The sequence below is a fragment of the Protomyctophum parallelum genome (assembly GCF_964188405.1).
Source record: "Protomyctophum parallelum genome assembly, chromosome: 11".
Lineage (NCBI taxonomy): Eukaryota > Metazoa > Chordata > Actinopteri > Myctophiformes > Myctophidae > Protomyctophum > Protomyctophum parallelum.
Window position 1 is genome coordinate 25,200,225 of NC_139707.1, and position 9,908 is coordinate 25,210,132.

General features: G+C 38.1%; 1 protein-coding gene across 1 annotated transcript in view; it reads left to right on the top strand.

Annotated features, from left to right (window-relative positions):
• The window catches only part of mrasa (muscle RAS oncogene homolog a), a 19,489-nt gene extending 19,152 nt beyond the window's left edge, over positions 1-337 (top strand). Inside the window, exon 6 of the mRNA XM_083777526.1 lies at positions 1-337. This exon is cut by the window's left edge and continues 2,070 nt beyond it. The gene's annotated coding sequence lies outside the window, so the exon portion shown is untranslated.
• The last annotated feature ends 9,571 nt before the right edge of the window (positions 338-9,908 follow it).

Genomic DNA, 9,908 nt, shown 5'->3' on the forward strand with positions numbered 1-9,908 from the left:
AGTCAGACAGGTGAATGGGAAGGTTAATGTAATAATAGCCTATGGAACAATGTAATAACCTATGAAACCTATGAAATGGCTTGTACTGTTAACACACTAAAATATTTTGGGGCTTTTGTCTGGACGCATATTGTCACTTGAAGGAAGGAAGCTTTTGCACTTTTAATAGATTTTCTGACTTTCATATTGGCATGTTATTTTCTTTACCAATCTGCAAATGAAAGGGATGGCATTTAGAAAGTATTCTGAATGTAAGAAAGAAAAGGAATAAAAAAAATCAGTAATAGCTAAATAAGCAAATAGAGTTAACTTGTAGCCCTATCTGCCTGTGCGTGCCTGTTGCCGTAGGGTGGGAGGGTAGGGGGGTTGTGGGCTTAAAGGGATTGTGACATTTATTTATTTTTTTGTAATTTTTCTTATTTATTTTTTAGGTTTTCTGAGCTCAATTTGCACCCAAAAAAACTTTTAACATTCAGTAGATTTTCTGTGGTGTGGGGTTTTCTGGCTCAAACAGGTGCTCTGAGTTTCCTGCTGTTTGTGATGTAAGAGACAGAAAATCCCATATGTCAATATGCCAGCAGATGTCACTGTTTTCACTGTTTTGCCCGTTTTCATTGCAGCTCAGAAAGACTTCCAAACCCCAGAGAAAGCTCCAGACCACAGAAAATCCACTGAATGTTCGAAGTTCAGGTTTTTTTGATGTAATTGAGGTCATAAAACCTAAAAGAAAAAAGAAAAATAAAGATTAATGAAAATGAATGTCATGAAACCTTTTAAGAGAAGCATAAAGTTCAAAAATGTGAAGTTGTGATTTTATATTTGAAATGCACGATTGAAATTCAATGTGGAAAAATGTTATGTGGAAGAAAACCCATTTGAAGAATTGTAAAGAAAACCGCAGCTCCTTTCTGGAAAGTGAATAATTGATTTCAACGGAGGAATACACACAGTATGGAAAAAGGGACTTTTAAACGATCAGAAGTTTGAATGAGACTGAATCAAACAAAGTGCCGCTTGTTTGGCTGCGAACCAACTGACTCTGGGGATATGGTGGGGTGGGTGGGAGAAAAATGTGATCAAGAAAATGTTATATCACATCATGTATGTTTGATACTTTTTTGTATTATTGATATGATTCTTGCAGTGTTTTTTAAACGACTGAATAATTTATTACTGTCCATGTTACCTCAGTGTGTCCCAGACCTGGTAAAAAAACACAACAACTCTGTTTTGAGTAGCTCCTGGTGTGAGTGTGAGTCAAGTCTTGAGTTAGAACTATTTGCAAGCTTGTGTTGCAGCGAAAATATCAGATCTGCAAGCTCAAAACACACACGTTTGTAGATCTGATATTTTTGGTGCGCAACACCATCAAGCCAATGGCCAAAGTACAAGTCAATTATCGATCAGGACTCAAAATGGGGTTGCAAGACCTCAATCCCCACATGCCAAGTGAGTTATACTAAGCTTAATGAGCCATGGGGCTTGGTTGAGGAAATCAAATCACTCAGTTTTGTTTCCCTTTTGTTAATAATTTTGAGAATCTATGATTGAGTCCCCAGGATGAACTCAAAAGTGAAAACCACATCTATAAACTAACCTGGCTTAAATCAATGTCCATACACAGTAAGAGGAGCATCAGTGTTAATGTAACTTAAAGTTAAACTCAGAATGAATGAACACTGAGTATGTAGCTGTGTACCATGAACGGGCATATGCCCCCTATGAGGCTTTATAAAGTTGTATTATTTATTTTGTGGTTTAAAAAAAAACATTGTACGCACCAATTTGCCACAGTCTATAATGATATATAACCTGCCTATTTAGAGAGCTAGTTCAGGTATCTTGACTAAAGTATAAAATGGTATTTTGTTTGGCTCTGCTAAGATGTTTTATCTTAATTGGTGAAATGTTTCCCCGCTCTTCTTTGCACTTCTGGCAGACAAAAGCTAATGCTACATTGAATCATCTAGTATCAATAATTTGAACCAAGTTGCCAGTGTGCTTGGCAAGTTGAACTCTAGCTAGCATCCCTATTCAAGGGTTAACGTGTAGCAAAAAATAGCAGATCTACAAGCTCATCAAAACATGTCTTGATTTGACTCGACTTGTGAGATTGTAGATTGACTATTTTCTGGCAAAGCAATTTAGTGTAGAGCGGAATCAGGAGGCTACAGAGCCCTTGTGAATCCAGTTTAGGATTTACGCGATTTAAGGTTTAATTGAGTGTATGGTATTATGTCAATTTTACCCCCTTAACTCATTCAGGCCTGAGGCCGATTACAAATATCTTCTAACCCGTTTTCTGAAAAAACTTGTTTCTATATCACTGGTGCTGGTGCTCAAACCTTTTTCATGTAAAAATGTATATGTATTTGTATTTATATGTATTTGTTCCAGAGACCCCCCCCCCCCCCCCCCAGAGGCAAATATTTGACTTAAAAATGTTCACTTTATAAATATATTTATTCAAAGATTTGCAAAAACTTACATGATTTTCCTAAAATAGCATATCAACAAGCTCATCAATACTTCGTGCTATGCTATTAGCTTGTATATCTACTATTTTTGAATAGCCAAAGTATAAAATAAAATAAAATGAGAAGTGTCCAAGTAAAAAGTCTGATTGAAACCATCTGTCATATCTCCAAAAGGTTATTCATAGAAATATCAAAAGGCTCTTTTTAGATTGTCACATGGCCAATGAACATTATAATATAATTAATCATATAAGCCAGACTTCTTAAGCATAAACAGGATAGATAGATATATACATCAATTTACAATTTAGGCATTTAGCAGATGCTCTTAATCCGATTTACAGTAAGCAAGAATACCACATGGTAATACATCAAATACATAGAAGGATCCTAAGCAAGATACATCAGCTCACAAGGACTGTGTAAACTTTACGATTGGATTTAAAAAGCAAAGCCAAGCGGTTTTCATGACAGTGGTGAGATGTTTTTGTCCAGGTCTGTTGTGTTCTAACTGGCTGTGTCAGACTGAAGAGCTAGATGAGGCGCAAACAACTAAATTATGGCCTTTCTATCTAGCCTCAGGGGTCGATTATATTTCAATAAAGAAATACAAGTATTGTGATTTCATATTTTTGGCTGTGTTTGTCTTGTATTAACTCTTGTTCATATTGAATATGACATTACATGGGTGAATGGATGGTTATTATACATCAGGGGTACTCAACTGGCGGACCGCGGTCCGCGACCGGACCGCGGACCACCTCTTTGCGGACCACCCAAAAAATAAATAAATATATATATATATTTTTTTAAGTTAATAAAATAAATAACATCAGATGGTACATTTCTCATGTGAAATTGCTGCAAAGGCCCCCAAAATGTCCCCCAAGGGCCTCCAAAATTCTGGCGCGCGCTTTGCGCGCGCGCAGTGTGGCCTGCCAGGGCGTATAACTCCCGGCCTGATTTGGAGTTCCACTCCGGGCCTGCACTCTGCACCCCATTATTGGTTGGGTGGAAGGGGATCTGATTTGTATAAGCTTGGCTTGACCATACTAAACGGGCATAGAGCCCCGCTCTCCGAAGGACGCCGCGCATGGGACCGGACCTCGGTCTTATTCAAAAAAAAATTGTGGACCTTCATCATTTCTAGTTGAGGACCCCTGTTATACATCATTGTAAAGTTCATATCTGGTAAATGCTTGCATGTTTGACCTTTCGCACAGAAGTGTTCTGAGAGCTGATTGCTTGTTCAGCAGAATCTCCCTCCATTAATCAGTGCAGCTTTCAAGGTCCATTGGTTTCCACACTGTTGGAGTGATGAGAACTCAATGTGGCTCTGTTGATCTCCATCCCAGTCCTGAAGTGAAGTCACACACGATAAAGGGCTGCTAACATTGATTAATTTTCGATCAAATTGACATTGATACGCAGTGGTGCAATTATTTTTTGAAAGCTTGTGAAATGGGACGTTCTGCGCAATGAGTACTTTTGGTAGTTAAAGTATATTTTGATGCCAATACCTTTATACTTTTACTCAAGTACTTTTTGAATACAGACTTTGACTTTGTTGATTACTACTTCTTGATTGATAGTTTTACTAGGACTGTTAGTACTGTACGTCGGACCAAACACATGCACCCGAAATAAGGGTCCTCCACCAGATCCAATCTCTGCTGTGCCTTCACTGAGTCAGCCAGTCACCAAGGCCTCATTTAAGCCCCCTGCCTTACTGCAGAGCGCACGCACGCACACACGCGTGCACGCGGATGCACACTTGCTACTTCCAAAAACGAATTTCTCAATATCTCGCCTCCTAGATAAAATCAAGATTGCAGTGGTTAAATCTACATTTTTGGGGGCAAGGGTTTGGAGCTGATTACATTCTAAACAAGGCATGTATGGGTGCAGGGTATTTCGCATTTACATGATATATCATGTAAAAATGAAAATTACCCACCTTGGGTAACCCCTTTTTTAGATTTCTGCATTTGCCCTGCTATAAAAGATTGGCCACCAGAAATAATATCTATGACCCATTAGGAACACAACCTATATGGACAACCCGGTCAACTTGCTGCTGGAAATCCAATATGGCCACCTCGGCCCCTATCAGAAAGTAGCTTTGGCAATAACCTTTGAACCAGATGGGATAGAAATGCAAACTTGGTGTCTATTTCACAATTTATGAGCACGAGAAACTCAATGGAATACTTATCTTTATGATGGGGTGTGTCTGGACCCTTAATTTGCATATTTCCACGCCACCCGGAAATTAGTTTTACTGTGACTTTTACAGTGACAGCTGCTTTTTAAGCAACGTGAGCACATTTGATCAGTTTGAGCTTTCATTTCTATATGGACAATATCGCTGCAGTCATAAATAATGTATTGTATTGTCATTTTCCCTTCAGGTTCTATATAGAGTTGTGGGGATGATTGCACAGAAACATCTGAGAAGGCGCCCACAATGTATCTTTAAGATCCTTAGTTTCGTATCTCTAGATATGGAGTGGTGTCTCCACAGTGGCTTCCATAGTGTTTTCATGCAGGCGCTGGCTGCCAGGGCACGTCTCCGTTTTTTAAAAAATATTATTTTGCCATTGTTAGTGATGATGGATCCCAGGTAGGTGAAGGAAGTCACAAACTCATATTCCTCTCCACTGTTCTGCATTTCATATCTTCTCCTGGTTAAATTGTCCCAGTGTGTTCATGACATGGCTCAGGTGTCCAGTTAGACCACATGCTGAGAACTCGGGCTGGAACTCGAGCTGGACGACAAGCACTGCATAAAATGTAGAATTTCCAATCCAACCCACAGGCTTTGTTATATATTCTTTTGATATTGCAGGTTATCTTTCTCATTTGGCTTTGGCAACAATAAACTGTGCAGTGCGTCAGGGCACTGCATGCCATGCATACAACCTGTTGACATGGACAGCCTTGCCGGGCCAGTGCTGGCTGCCTGAACATTGTGAGACAAAAAGGAAGCGCAACCAACGTTACAGAAGAATCTAAATATCAGATGATTATCTTTCCATCTGATTTCAAATGTGTGTCTATGTTTGTCTTGTTCAACATATAATCAGTGTTGTCAAAATATTACTTTAACACTACTTTTAAAAAAAGGAATAAAGGTACACTACTTATTACTCCCTGAGAAAAGTAACTAGTTACTTTACTTATAACTTTTTTCTCTCGCCTCCAGTAATTGCATAGTTTGTCCCCAAAAGTCTTACTTTGCATTTTCAACATTAGCAGTCCCCCCTCCCCTATTCTGCAGTGTTTATTTAACTCTAAAAAGTGTACTGTATAGTGTACACATGATGATGGGTCCATTTGTACACTCATTTGAATTAAATGAACACTAAGACTTTTACTGTGTATGAATTCATTAATTACAGTCTAAAGTGTTTCTTGATATTTGAAGTAGATTTTTTCGACGTGGAATATAGATTCTTCCCTATGCACAACTTGTAGCGGACAATAATGTTCTTCTCGTCTCGATCGCGGACATACTAAAAAAAATGCGAATACTTCCAAGTATTGAATGTTATAACGCTTTGTTGTGCCGGTGTTTCTGTCTCCTCCACCTCCTCCATGATTAGTTTGTTTACGTCTCTTCTCTCTAACAGTGCAGTCTAACGAGTTACACACACTAGTTTAGGTTGTTGTTCCGTGTTCCGAACCGTTTAAGGCCCTCCCTTCTGCATCCGACACTTCACACATACAGTACGTACCGACGAGTGTGCATCGTTTCGGTATCCGCTCTAGAGTCTAGATCTAGAGCGGATCAGCAGCCTGCAAAGCAACTTGACCCCTATCCAGTCTACAATAAACACTCAAACCCACAGTTCCACCAAGGCTCGTGAAAATAGTAATAATATTACTTTTGGAAAAAAGTAAATGTAATATTATTACTCAAAATGTGAAAGTAACTAGTTAAGTTACATATTACTGGAAAAAAGTAATAATATTACTCAAAGTAGTATATTACTTAAGTTACTTGACAACACTGCATATAATAGGCATGTATGTTGATTGTTTGTTTTGTCGTATGGTATTTTAATTAGAGAAGTTGATATTCATCCTGATGGGGATGAATATGCCTATGGGGGATTTGGAAAATGAATAGTAAGATTTACCAGATTAAAATTGGTAGATGTTCCTTTATCAGTCGAAAGGGATCCCGTTTGCCACTCCCGTACGCTTAAGTGTAATCCTATTAGATAAAGGTGTTATTGTTATTCAAATAAATTTGTGAATGGGAAAAAAGTCAACGCAGGTATTTTGCCAAGACTGTGGAATGTATGATCTATTGTTATGTAGATGACTGTGTTTTTGGACGTATATCTGTTGGAAGTTGATCTGTGAACCAGCTGCATGTGTGGGATAAAAGGCCATACTGTTATCGTTCATTGGGTTGAAACTAGTGGGGTTGAATCTGATGTTGTCTGATGTTTTTCCCCAGCCTTGGAAATATGGAGTGTTGAAATAATGTATGGATAATTTCTGCATGTCCTAAAGGAAGACTAAACAAAGAATTGATCAATAGTATTGGATGGTTATAGCTATAATTTAGTCATGACATTAACTGAAGCTAAGTGCTTTAGATGTCACGATTGAAAGGTATAACACACATTGATCTACGATTGGGGTGCTTCTGAGTAAAAGCAAAGGGGTTGGAGAAGCGACAATGTATTGTGATTTAGTGTCAGATATGTGCACTAATCATTTATGCCATTTTTCATGTTTGGGTTATGTAATTGTTGAAAGTGATATGGATTATACTACAGTGAAGTTATTGGGGTGTAAACGATTTTTACTGTGGTTTTTGTGTTAAAATGTATGAAGTAAACACAGACAGAATCAAGCACGCTGATGATGATGATGTAAATTTAATGAAGATCACTGGTGATGATTTTATGTAATTTGAATGCCGGAACTTTTTTTTAGGGTATTTTTGGATTCTATGGTAATTGTGTGATTTCTTTGAATTGCTTGATGTTCCGGTTAGTCATGCATCAACCAGAGAGAGGACCTTTGATGTGGTTCCTTCCGCATAATTTTGTGGCAAACGTTGATTTCGTTTGCCAGAGAGAGGATAATTTATGTTGTGTGTTGAGCAAACCCATACATAAGCTTGGATTTCAGAGAGAGAGAGACAGAGACAGGGAGGCAGAGATCAAGATCGGGCACTGCGGGACAGCACTGCTGGTGTAAGGTTCAGCTCGGCTGGAGTGGCCTGAACATGAATTTGGTAACTAAGCTTTTGTCTTTAATAAAATTATACAGAAATAATTACTTGCGCAAGCAGAGCGCGCAAGTACTAGTTTCGTCCAGGACGATATTCGATGCGTATGCACTGTCCCAGCATATTCGATGCGTATGCACCGTCCCAGCATATGACGTCAGGGTATAACTGGTATAACTAGCTCTTAATGATGACGTAATAAAGATGTGGATTAAATAACCCAATGCCAGAGTGTAATTGGTCTTCGATGGTGACGTAATGACAATATGTTTTAGTGTCGGGAGGATTAAAGGTAATGCTCCTATGTATACATGTATGTAATCTGGCACCACTGCCATATCAGGCACAAGTAGTCATTACGTCATTTGCTGGGACGGTGCATACGCATCGAAAATGCTGGGACAGTGCATACGGCGCAAAGTAACCACAGTATACCGCTAATCAACTTACAAATTACATATACTGTACATATACATAGAGGCAGTTCCTTTAATCCACCCGGCACTGGTATAACTAACTGGTATAACTAACAACTAACTAACTAACTAACAATAAAGATGTGGATTAAAGGACCCAATGCTAGAGTGTAATTGGTTTTCGACGGTGACGTAATGACGATTATTTAATTATTTAGCACATTTAGAAGATATAGATTCCCAACTCGAAATGTTGGATCTAATAGCTTTTACTGAAACACACTTAAAGAAACATAATAACCTTATTTTTAAATTAAGAACAATGAACATGAATTACAATACATTCAGGAATGACAGAGAATATGGTGGGGGAGTGATGTTTGTTATAAAAGAAGATATTTCCATTAAAATAATTCAAAATTAAATCAGGATATTAGAAAGAGTAGAACACGTATGCATATACAGATCACCTAAAACAGACCTTTCAAAATTAAAAACATTTCTCGAAAACTTGATAAAGTATCTATCCTCTTCGACTTCTTCCATTATGATACTAGGAGATTTAAATGATGACCAGTATAGTGAGAAAGATGGAAGTATAAAGAGATTCATGTCCAGATTAGGCTTTAAACAATTAATCACAAATCCAACTACAGATTACGGAAGTATTTTAGATCATGTATATTTTAACAAATGTGATTTGTATTATTTGTATTATTACAGAAATTGAAGTTAGAGACACCTATTACTCTGATCATGATTTAGTATTAATATCACTATAGTCCAAGATTAAGTTAATAATTATACTGTATACGTGATAACATATTTTATTTCAGTTTATATACCTTTTTTTTCATCGGATATCGATGATTTATTTTTCTTTGAGAAACTAAAAAGCGATCCAGAATAGTTCTAAATAGATAAAACTGTATTTCTTTTATAGATAGAAACTCTTACCATACTTAATAATACTACTTTTTTACATGCATAAAGTAGGTAGGTAGCAAATAGTTAAACCAGTAATAATTCAACAATTCAAACGTTCCTTCACAGAGAAACTGAGATTTGACAGTTTGTAGCGGTCGAAAGTAGGCTACTTGCGCACTCTGCTTGCACACTAGTAGGCTTACTAGTGTGCAACAAGCAAGTATGCACTCGACAGAGTGCAGTTCTACTTATTTCTGTGCTTAGTTGCTTAGTTAGTGCATACGGCGCAAAGTAACCACAGTGGTATGCTGCAAGGTCAAAAGGGCTCATACAGTAGAACACTCAATAGGCTACAAGGTCAAGGTCAACTAAATTGTCCACAAGGGAAATTTGTCTTGGGCTTTCCCCCCAGCTACAGCCACACACGGTCTACTTTTTGGATTCAAAGATGTGGGCCGATTGGAATCAGAAAATCGCAAACGAATATAAAAGCTTTGTGCAAGAGAGATTGTTGTTGATTATGTTCTTCGTATGTCAGTTGATACTATCAATGATAAGGGCTACCAACTAAACCCTAGGAGAAACTCTCGTCATACTGCTAAATACCTAACCGACACTGACTTCGCTGATGACATTGCGCTTATCAGTCGGTTGGATGGCACTTAAACCCGCCTTCTAATGAGAGCGCAAAATATGTCCTGGAAGAGCCACCCATCGACTAATCTAATGTTTCTTCACTAGTCCGATCCAGAAAAACACAGTTTGCCGGCCACTGCAGAGCTGACAATGAGGTTATATCTTTCCTTCTTCTCTGGAGTCCTGCCTCAAGGTAGAAGG